Raw genomic sequence first — 12,573 nt, 5'->3', positions numbered from 1 at the left:
AATGGTAGGGAGGGGAGGGGGTATTTATAGAAAAACAGACTGAATCTGGACCGTTGATCTTAAAAATACGTGGCTCGATCTGGACCGTCCATTTTCTCTTTTGATCTTACGGTGACAAGTGTCCTATGACATCATGCTTACCTCATCATGATAACATCATGCTTACATCATCAAGCCACATGTCTTTAATCCAACCGCACATGTGTCTTGCATCTAGCCGTACACGTAATATTTTCTTTTTCTCATCTAACCGTACACTTGTCACTTTCATGTCCTTTCATCATTTATGGCATTAAAATAGGGAGAAAATAAATGGAAAATTCGTGCAAAAATATTTTCTTAATTATTTCTCCACCTATCAAGCCAATCTTGCACTGTAACGGATATTTTTCAGGTCCTGACTTACCCTGTACCGTTGGGACAACTTCTTCTTAAAATTCTAGCCAATAAAAGGTACATATATGGCACCATCTCAGGGGAGCATAGATGAAAATAATTAGCTCTACTGACAGGCTACTTAACCTTACTGAGTCACGCAGTAGAGATTTCACTATAACGGGTAGACAAAAGACTGTCTAAAATATTCCCATACTGCGTTCTGATTTTTATGCTGTCCATAAATATCTTCCGCTGACTCAGCATGATGACTCGTAGGTGTCATGATTACGCTTGATGACTCAGCACGCTGGCTCAGCATCGTCATAATGGCTCTTAGATATTTTCTTTGGTTTTGTCTCCTATTTAGGGGACAGAATTATTCAATATTTGACTGGAGCATTTTATTCAATCCAGAGCTCCAAAAATTTATCCAAAAATATCATAAAATTCCTCATATTCTAGAGAAAATCTGTGAATTTTCTCAGGTCATAACTCAACCTGTAGCCCCACTTAAAAAATCATTCTTTAAAATGCCCTTTTTCGGCATAACTGGCTTTTAAGTATTCTTAAAGCCATTTTGCTGGTCTTCTGGGGATGAGACTAATTTTATAATTTTCTATAGTCTCTTAGATCATACATCCCTATTTTACCATAATTTTCTGAGGTTTCCTTATGACTCAAACAATTAAATCTACCTCTACATCTCAAATTGAGCCATAAACTTATAAATTCCTTTTAAGTTACCTCAGGGGTATTTTCATCATGTCTCTTCACAAAAGAGCCTTAGAATATTATTTCCATTTTCTGGGATTTTCTTAGAATTTTCTAAGTACTTTTCATTTTTACCCCTGATGGCCGTAACTTTCTGAATTTACGGTTTTACCTCTGCTTAGGCTCAACCTCATAAACCATCTCTTTGAGGCTTCCAACTTAACCTTTGGTCTGTATCTAGCCTCTTTTCTCTTTCTGGGCCTTTGAGACTTTACTGGAGCCTCTAACTTTGATTACCCTTTAGCCCCTTAAAACTTTCATTTTGCAGTTTAGTCCCTGAAACTGCTTTAACTTCCTTTCTCATCTTTAGGACCTCTACTAAAAAGGGGTCTGGTAGCATATCCCATTCAGGCTATTTCTAGTACTTATAGGCCCAAAAATCGGAATGTTACAGAACTTCCCCTCCACTTTAGGCTTCTCATACCATACTAGCTCCCTAACGAAGTTACCCATACGACAAATATTTTCTTCGATCTCCAAAAGACCTATAGGGAGATTATGGAACTGGACCCAGAACGGGTTTTTGTTAAAAGAGACCTCATCAATAACCATTAAATCTGTCCATTCTTGTATGCTCATTAACGCACCCTGAATAGACCACGGTCGCCCTCTGAGTAGACGGAATTTTTCATGGCTATTGGGAAAGGTGAAGACAAAAGCCTCATCTTCCATTTCTACTATCTCCGTGTTCTCATTCAGATTCCATCCCTTTCGAATAGTTGCTATAACTGACTTTTTGCTCACCACTTTATTAGAGATAACTTTACCAATTAGCATGTGGGTTTTACTTGCAGTATTCTCACAGTCTTTCCACACCACATTTAGCCGAGGGCCTCGGTTTACTGATGCGCGTACGTTCTCCTCCATCCTTACACCAAGCCTGCATCCACCGAACACTACTACAGGCCTTAAACTAGAGACATTCACTCTCACAACTCACTCGCCCTCAAATCCCAAGGAGGAAATTGAGTTAGAACTGTTATCGGAATGCCACGGTGGGTGGTGTCCGTACTCCCTCGCCGTTCAAAGACGGTACCTCACACTCTCAAGAAGAGAGAAAACTCTCACGGGGAGACACTACGGGAACAATGAGATGTAATGTTTTTGGGTTGCGTTTGCTAATGGCTGGGTGCTTGATGATATTGATGTTATAGTTATATAGATTTTATAATCTCACTTTTTAAATTTTTTTGGTAAATCGAGCTCGATAAAAATTTTCTCCACTCCCTTCCCTCCCAATTCTCTCATAGCAAATATGGGGTTAGTGAAAATAATTAGAAGAATGAATAAAGCACATATCCATACTTAAAAAAGCTCTAAACATTCTTAAAGTAAGAGGTATTTGGTATATGTGATATGTTTTGAATAATCATCATTGATTTCATATATAAATATAAAAATAAAATCAATACCAAACCAATATATAAATAATAATTCACTAAAAAAGTGAAAATCACACAGGTCAATAATATGCATAAAAGAATGGATATGTTCACTTTCTCACTTAGTAAAAAAAAAATTCCGAAACTTTTTTGGTCTAAACTCATAATTTTTTTTAAAAAAATATTAAAAAGCTCAAAATAAGAAATATTTGTCATATATGCTGTGTTCTAAATAAATTCATCATTAATTTTATACATGAATGTAGAAAATAAAATTAATAGAGTCAAAATATAAATAATATAATTTATTTAAAAAAATTGAAAATGGCACTTGATCATCCCGGTCCTCGCCTCGTCCCCAAGAACACTCCTATCCCAGATGCCATTTTTCGCCATGATTATTAACAAGAGTCAAAGTTAAAGCGTGATGAATATTAAATTATATCTAGCCTGCCCTATTTTTACGCATTTTGATAGCTATATGTAGCCAGGTCCTTGAGGGCGTCTTATATAGAAAACTTCTATGTACAAGGAAATATTTTATAACCTATGAATTTGAAAGACTAGACTTCTTATATTTTAAAGCTTTTTATTTGCACCCAATATATATATACACGAACTAAACTAGTTTTTTTAGAACTTGTTTGGTTTGAGGTGAGAGAGGGGGTAGGAGAAGGTGGAGACTGGAGAGGTTTTAGCCTTATTTTATTTGGTTTGATTAAAAAGAAAAGGATAAAAGGATATTTAAGAATTCTTTGTTTCGTTCAAGAAAGAGAGAGGAGGGGTAGTAATAATCAATTTATCATTTTATCTTTATGTATTAATTTATATTTATATTAATTAATTTACATCTTAGGCACCGTTTGGATGCACTTGCAAACCATGGTTTGGAAGCCCAAACCATGGTTTGCACAAAATGCTATCCAAACACCCCCCTCAAAAACCAAAACCATGGTTTTGGAAAAAGCAAAATTTTTTGCTTTTGGAGAAAAAAGGGAGAGTGTGAGAGCCTATAGGATATGTATCTTGTTATTTTTTTTATAAACATATTTTTTTATAAACATATTTAATCTTATATTTTATAAATATATATACATATTAATTATTTATTAATTATATTATCTTATGTATTATTAATTATGTTAATAAAAAATATATTATTAACAATTGTATTCCTCTAAATTAAAATATATCATAAAATCTATTTTTTCTGTAATTATCATATTAACTTATTTCTTTTTTTTAGTAATTTGTATATATAAAAAGTGCTTCTGATAACAACTATCCAAACACTTTCACTTCTCAAAATCACTTTTTCATAAAATCTATTCTTTCCAGAATCTATTCTCCCCAAAATCTATTCTCCAGAATCACTTTTTCAAACCACGGTTTGGTTTCATCCAAACACACCCTTAATCCAGATTACATAATTCAATGAAAGTTCATTCTGTCATGTTAATAATATGGGCATTAAAATATTGGTACATTGATATATTAATATTGTCGAGATGTGTATAAAAAACTGATATATTAATATTTTTAAATTTCTAAAGCCTCCACTGCTTTCATTTCGTTCTCGTCTTCCTTAAAAAACAAATCTATAAAAATTAACATTTTCTTTATCAATGCAATTATTTCTCTAAACTTTTATCAAGGTGTCTAGAAATCTTTCCCGGACAATTGTGGGGTTTTAATTGAACATATGAAAACCGCCAAACATCTAAGCAAAATATGGAAAAAGGGGGCTATGAATAAAGGCTACAACAGGCCAATAACGGATGGGTATGAATAGAGCCGGTAATATGGGTTGGACTTGCGGGTCCAACCTGCCAATCCGTCAAAAATGGCGGGTTAGGGTTGGCCAAAAGCCAACCCGCCACTATCTTGAAAAACATAATCCGCACCGCCATAACCCTAACCCGCGGCGGATTGGCCCCCCAACTAGCGGGCCAACCCACAGGTTAACCCACCTATTTTTTTTTTAAAAAAGATAACAAAGGCAAAAGTAAAGCAAATTTTTACTTCAAACTTTATTGTTATTAGAAATAATTAGATAAAGAAGGTTATTCAGTATTGCTCATTGGTTTCATTAAAAAAAAATGTGTGAACTTGTGTATTATCATGTTGGAAAATTAGACAATCATATACTATTTGTATTTTATTGTGTTGTAATTTTTATTTGGATGTTTGTAATATTTTATATCATTTCTAGTATTTTTATTATGTATTATATATAACTGCTAACATTTTAAAAAAATAAGAAAAATTAAAAAAACAAGAAAAAAAAAATAAAAATTCTGGCGGGTTGGTGGGTTAGGGTTGGCAAAATGCCAACCCGCCAAAAAACGGGCCTTTTGAGCTCGCACCGCATAACCCGCAACCCGTCACGGGCCAATCCACAACCCGCGGGTTGGCCCGTTTTACCAGCCCTAGGTATAAAAGGGAATGGGCGAATTTGATTGTCTTTTTTTAATTTTTAAGGAAATTATTGAAATATTACATAAACCAGGAGGATAAAGTAGTCAATATATTTAGTACTCCTTAAAAAGAAAAAAAAGAAAAAAAAAACTCTTCTAAAATTTATAACCAAAAACGAGGGAAGGCTCATTTTACGTCTCTTCCCCCGCCCACCCCTCCAGCCAAAAGCGCTCTTGGTTGATATGTGATATGAGTGGAGGCTGAGCTGGTGTTCTTCGAGCAACACAAGACGTTTAGGGCAAAGCTAAAATCCTGGCGCCCTAGTTTCCGTTTTGTGCCCCAGTTTCCGGATTGCGCCTCTCTCCCGTCATCTTCTTTCGTTGGTTTTGGCTTAAGATTTTCAGGGAAGTGGAAGAGCGGAAGGATGGTTCTTTCGGAGGATGAATTCAATCGGCTTTACAGAATCAGGAAGACTGTTATGCAGATACTGAGGGATCGGGGCTATTTGGTTACAGACTATGAGATCAACATGACCAAGAGTGAGTTCAGGCATAAATACTCTGAGAACATGAAAAGGGAGGACCTCGTTAGTAACAAAGCTAAGAAAGATAATAGCTCCGACCAGGTATTCCCTTATCTCCTTCTTCAACCTATGGTGTTAGAAGATTATCTTTTGCATAAATCTTCGTATCCTAGTTCTAATGGGTTTAAGGCCAGTGTTCTACGTTTCTTCTAAATTTTGTTTGGTGCTGTTTAATAGTGAGTCTGTTTGTTGGTATTGCTAGGAAGTCACAATTGTATTATAAATTGGCTGAAATGAGTTGGATTCTCTGATCCAGCGAACCTATTTGTATTTTTGTTTTGCCGCCAGATATAAAATATATTCTTCAAGAGTTAAGGAAACAATTTTAATTTTAGCTATCTTACATGATGATCATGAAAACTGGAGAAAGAGCTTCAGCAAATATGTGTTTTTATCCCAGTACAATTGCTGAACTCTTAAACGTCTTCAGATGGCTCAACCTTTGTTGAAATGAATTCTGTCAACTTAGCGTGTTTTCTGACTCTCTCAAAGCTTTTCATGATGAATCTTCTTAGAACCCCTGCCTGTACAGCATAATCACAAAGATGAAAAGAATCTTTTATGCAAAAGTAGGCATTCACCTTTAATTATGTCTACACGAATGCTAATGGTTATGCTTGTAAACAATACGATCTTACATGATCCACCTTCAGGGTGTAGGAATCTTTTAAGGGGGGAAAAAGTTCAAAACCCCCAAATGATATATCGTAATTAGGAGCATTTCTGCTAATTGGTTTTGGTTCTAGCATATGGAAGATGTCTGTCTGTTCTTTCCGCTTTTTTGGATTCATTCATCTTTTCATTTGTTTCATTGGTGCCATATCTATGTCTTCTTTCCTGAAGAATCGAAGGTTGGAGTTAAGACAATGAAGACATACACTAACCGCATGAAATCAGAAAATGTTTCCAGAGCAATCTTGGTTGTTCAACAGAATTTGACTCCCTTTGCTCGGAGCTGTATTGCTGAAATATCTTCGAAATTTCACTTGGAGGTTTTCCAGGTGATGTGGTGTACTGTTCTTGTGAGGAAAATACTTGATTCATAGCATTTCGTGCTTTCTCTCTTTTACATGGCCTTGTAATCTATTAACTTTATTTTTGGACTTTTTGCTTGAGCCCAAACAGTAAGTTAACATGGAATTAGAGTCTAACAACTACAAGATTTGGGATCTCCATTATAAAAAATAAAAAAAGAAAAAGAAAAGATGGACCTGTGATGTTTGAAGTTCAAGAGTACAAGCTCGGGGATACAAAAACTGAATGTTGTGACTTGATGCTTTTGAGATTCAGAGAACACAAGCCAAACAGTAAGTTAACATGGAATTAGAGTCTAACAACTACAGGATTTGGGATCTTCATTATAAAAAATAAAAAAAGAAAAAGAAAAGATGGACCTGTGATCTTTGAAGTTCAAGAGTACAAGGTCGGGCATACAAAAATTGAATGTTGTGACTTGATGCTTTTGAGATTCAGAGAGCAAAAGCCTAACTGAAGAGAAAACTGAACCAAACGAAAAAGAGGGGAATGTTGAAAAATGGAAGTCCCACATTTAATACTAGTAAGAAAGGCGATGGGTATCTAACTTTGTGGTGGCAATCCGCACACATAACTTAAATACCCTTCATGTTTTGTATTACTTTGAGATGTTGGACTTCTATTTTTCAACACAAGCCATTGGCCTGGTCTATATTTCAAATAATATTTAAGAAACAAATTTTCAGTGTATATTGTATTCTGTGAACCTGCTTTCTTTTCTTATAATTTATTTTTATATATTTGTTGTCTTAATTTATTTTAACAGTTGCTGCTCCATTGACGCAGGAGGTGGAACTGCTGATCAACATAAAAGAGCATGTTCTTGTTCCGGAACATCAGGTGCTAACTGACACAGAAGAAAACCTTGCTTGAGAGATATACTGTGAAAGAAACTCAGGTCAGTAGGTTAAAACTTGACTCTAATGCGGTTATTTTTAAGGGCGTCCTCTTGCTTTTCCATATTATATGTTGGGATATGGCGTTTATGGCTTCCTTTTAGAGTAAGGCACGTGGAAGATTTAAGGGATTATCTTTATTAGATATGCAGAAACATTACAGAGCATTCCATTTTAGTGATGTTTCTTCTTTCACTCACGAGATTCTCATGCTAATTCTATCATTTGTTAAAAGACATTTTCTTTTAACTCTATGATTGAATCCCATGATTAGTAAAGCTGAGAAAATGTCTTCCAGGAAATGCAAAATAATTACAATCTTCTTTGTGTATGGTGAAAGCTCGATAAAAAGGGCCTTTATCCTAATTAAATGATACTGTTGTATTGATGAATCTTCAATTAATGTGACATCATGTCTGATTTCTTCTACCCCTTTGTGTCACTTCTCCAGAATGTTTTGTATAGTGCATATGATATACTTTAGTGATACTAACTACTACCTCCAGTCTTTAATATAAGATCTTGTTTGACTTTTATTTTGGTCCTAAATGTTAGACCCAAATCCATTTTGTCTTTCATATTTATATATTTTTTTCCAAGGTAATCCTTCTAACAATAATAATTCTAGCCAACACACTTAATTAGCAAGGATATTTTAGGAAAGACAATACCTATTTATTACAAATAACTAACTTAACTTCTTTCCTTAATCTTTTCAAATTAGTCAACTAGTTTTTATAATTAGGACTGGAGGTAGTATACTGGCAGTTTAACTACATTTAGCCACTATAACTAATATGCATCATCCTACACTCCTCTACAATTCCCAATGTGCATGTTTTGGCTTCACCATACCCTTTTGACATTTTCCTTATACAAGTGGCTTCACTAGTCTCCATCTTGTGAACTGTCTGTTTTTCCAAAGCTCCTTCTGGTTCCCAGCTTGAAACATTTCCATCTCAAAAGATGGTTCATACCAGCTCGAACCGGCCTAACTTTTAAAAGGGTTTTTAACCAGAAAACAAGCCATTTGGAACTCCAGCTTTGGGTCAATCATTGCTGTTTAGGACAACTCCTGAATTGACCCAAGTTCTGAACTACGAAATTGATGTCTAGCCATGTCATGGTGCAATATTTATGATCCTCTAGAATTAAACTACCTAAGTTTATTTTACATACCCATCCACACACACACTCTCCCCCCCCCCCCCCTTCTCTCAAAATCAAACAAGCATGCGCACTTGCACAAAATAAACTACCCAAGTTTATTTTACATACATGTGATACACATCCTAGCGCGCCCCCTTGCACGCACACGCACGCTCACACTTGGACAAGCATGCATACCTGTACATGCATGCACGCACAGACTTATGCAGTCATTAATTTGTTTTGGTAACTATGAGGTCCAAGGTTCAAGTCTTGCCAAAACCACTTTGCTAATATTTACCTTGTTGATGGCGGCGGCTTTGGCAGCAGTCTCTAGTAGCTGACTGGCGGTGGAGGCTAAGGATATTTTGATAAATATACATTAAACTCATTCACATCTTGAGGACATGAGTTTTTTTCAAAGTTAAGGACATTTTGTTTGGAAAGTGAGAAATGTTGGGAAAATCGTTGTAAACATTGAGTTATTACTAGTTACTCCTGCATGTAAATCCCCTTCAAGAAATGTGCAAGAAACATCCGTTTGATACAATTGCCATTTGCGGGTTGCTGTCGTAGTAGGTGTGGTTGATTACATGAGAAAATGTCTCATGACGCTGATGATGTTGTCTCTTTCCTTTGTCACAGCTTCCCAGAATCCAGGTGACAGATCCCATTGCAAGATACTACGGACTGAAGCGTGGACAGGTTGTGAAGATAATCCGACCAAGTGAAACTGCTGGACGTTATGTTACTTACCGATATGTTGTATAACTCTTATTCTATTTATGTCCCGATCCGTGTGCTTCATTATAGACAGCATAAAGCTCACACCAAAGAAAAGCCAGTTTTTGTTCCCCGAGGGGGGGGGGAGTTGCAAGTTATGACTGTTTCCATTGAAAAGGAAGGGGAAAAAACATTGTTTTTCTTTTGCCATCAGAAAAAAACATACTGTCATTTAATTATATCCAAAGACCTAAAGTGAAGAGATACAAAATGAAACAAAGTAAGAAACAACAAAAGCAAAACACTCGTGGGAAACAAAATATCATCCATTGTCAATTGAAATTCTAGCACAATCTTGATTATGAAGACGCTGGATGGCATAACCTTTTCGAATAAGTTTTAGCAATATAATTATCTACTAATTTTGCTTTCCTGAAAATTTACAAGAATGGTTTTTGACAAGTTTCCTTAAATCATGGATGTTTTCCGCCCAAACTTTGCGTTTCCAATCAGGGGAAGAATTGGTTTTTATCAAGGCAATGGATAAGAGTAACATTATCAAATTCAAAAATAACTTTATCCAACTGGTGATATTGGGCATCTTGAGAGGCGTCCAGCAATGTTATGCATTCGGTCATGAAAACTGAGTCAGCTTCTTATGATTTTAGAGTGCCCATCAAAGAAGCCAGCCGTTAGAGTTTAGACAGAATTCCTACTGGACATAAATCAGGGGGTGACTTTTGCCCTATGTTGATGATAGAAAACAATATTTAAAGTTTAAATTTATATAAAAAAATAATTTGTTAAATGTGGTCTGTAGATAATCTGAGTTGTGACATGCAGAGAAACGGATCCAATGAAAGTTAGAATTGTGCAACAAGAACAAGTTTCAAATAGTATCATGTTGCAAATCATTAAATTTGATGGTTTTTAACATTAAACTAAATACAAAGTAAATATACATTTTTTGAGTACAATTCAGAATATCCTCAAATCACTTGTACTTTAAACTAATCTCTGTCGAGTTAGGAGCGTAGAGGTTAAAGTCATCTCAACAAGTGTGTGGGATTCAAACTTGTAAATATATTTAATAATCAGTTAGATCCCCTCCCCCACGACCAATACACACACACACACACACACACATATATATATATATAAACACATTAAAATTTTGCCAAAATAAGGTAATGAGAGCAAAGAAATAAGTTCCAAGCATATGGGATAGCACCCGCTCAGGTTGGTATATGCTTGAAAATTGAAATAAACAAACGCATATTTTTTTCTAATTTTTTTTAAATGTTGATTAGTTTATGAAGTTATTTTAAAAAAATAAATATTATGTAATAAATCATCTTCATGATTGAAATTGACATTGAGACCTTCTAATCCTTTTATTTTTATAATTCTAAATTTATAGTAAATTGATTTATTAATTTAACATTTTATTTTTCACGTCATAACTAATAATCGAATAAATAATTGAAAAATCTAAATAGAAGTATAAAAAAGAATGCATAATGTATAATTAGTAAACATTAATGATTTTTTAAAATATTATTTTTACCATAGAAATATCTCTTTGATGAATATAACATGCTTGCCAGTAAGAAATCATTTGTTAATGTTTCTTTTTCAATTTTGAATTTTTTATTAACTTTACGGAAAACTAATTTGTAGGTTTTATAATTTTCTTTAATTTTAAATCACATAGAACCATCATTTTCTTCATACCCATATGTTTCACCACCACCTACTCCGTATATTCCCTACAAATCTCAAGAAACAAACTACGACAATATCTTCAGGACCACCTACCAATAGACAAAACATCTCAAAGAACCCAAAAAATCATATAAGAATTCTCTTGATAGGAGAGATTTATTTTCTATTTTGACTTGCTCCCTAGCCACGATCAAATGAGAATTGAGAATGAATAAGAGGCTCGTGGGATTAACATGAGGGGGTAGGGAAGGCTATATTTTTGGGAGCAAACTTGAGGCGAATATGAAGCGCTCGGATACAATTTATGCCTTGGAATGAAAGAGAATTCCGAATCAGTTTTGTCTACGAACAAGGAAGCTATAAGTAATGCAACTATGAATCTCATGGAGAGTTTAATCCTGGCTCAGGATGAACATTGGTGGCATGCTTAACACATACAAGTCAGACGGAAAGTGGTGTTTCCAGTGGCAGATGGGTGAGTAACACATAACAACCTACCCTTGGGAGGGGAACAACAGTTGGAAACGGCTGCTAATACCCCATAGGCCAAGGAGCAAAAGGAGGAATCTACACAAGAAGGGCCTCGTGTCTAATTAGCTAGTTGGTGAGGCAATATCTTACCAAGGTGATGATCAGTAGCTGGTCTGAGAGGATGATCAGCTACACTGGGACTGAGACACAGCCTAGACTCCTACGGGAGGCAGTAGTGGGGAATTTTCTGCAATGGGCAAAAGCCTGACGGAGCAATGCTATGTTGAGGGTAGAAGGCCTACAGGTAGTTAACTTCTTTTCCTAAAGAAGAAGGAATGACAATATCTGGGGAATAAGCATCTACTAACTCTGTACTAGAAGCCGTAGTAAGACAGAGGATGCAAGCATTATCTAGAATAATTGGGGGTAAAGCGTTTGTAGGTGGCTTCTTAAGTTCGCTGTCAAATCCCAGGGCTCAACCCTAGATAGGTGGTGGAAACTGCCAAGTTGGAGTATCGTAAGGGCAGAGGAAATTTTCAATGGAGTGGTGAAATGCGTAGAGATTGAAAAGAACATCAACAGCAAAAGCACTTTGCTGGGCCGACATTGACACTGAGAGATGAAAGATAGGGGAGCGGATTAGATTAGATACCTAGTAGTCCTAGCTGTAAATGATGGATACTAGGCGTTGTGCGTATCGACCCGTGCAGTGCTGTAACTAATGCGTTAAGTATCCTGCCTGGGGTGTATGTTCGCAAGAATGAAATTTAAAGGAATTGATGGGGACTCACACAAGCGGTGGAGCATGTGGTTTAATAAGACAAGAAGAACTACGACTGTACTTCCAAGAAGAAGTTGTGTTTTCGGAAGTGAAATTTTTTCTTGGATCCAAGAAGAAGTTGTGCTTTCTGAAGTGAAATTTCTTCTTGGAAGTACAATTATAGTTCTTCTTGTCCTTGCACTTAATGCTAAGATAAGAGTGATCACAAGCTAGTTTGAATTTAGCATTTTCTTTCATCACAGCCTTGAGAAATCTCTATTG

The 12,573-nt window shown here is 35.6% G+C and overlaps 1 pseudogene; it reads left to right on the top strand.

The window, feature by feature from the left end:
• The first annotated feature begins 5,152 nt into the window (after positions 1 to 5,152).
• LOC114755971 (DNA-directed RNA polymerases II and IV subunit 5A-like) lies at positions 5,153 to 9,582 on the top strand (annotated as a pseudogene).
• Positions 9,583 to 12,573: the final 2,991 nt, after the last annotated feature.

The sequence above is a fragment of the Neltuma alba genome, unplaced genomic scaffold, assembly GCF_004799145.2.
Source record: "Neltuma alba isolate B1F8T4 unplaced genomic scaffold, ASM479914v2 tig00010362_pilon, whole genome shotgun sequence".
Taxonomy (NCBI): Eukaryota; Viridiplantae; Streptophyta; class Magnoliopsida; order Fabales; family Fabaceae; genus Neltuma; species Neltuma alba.
The sequence above is the reverse complement of the archived record's forward strand: the minus strand, read 5'-3'. Positions and strand labels throughout refer to the sequence as shown.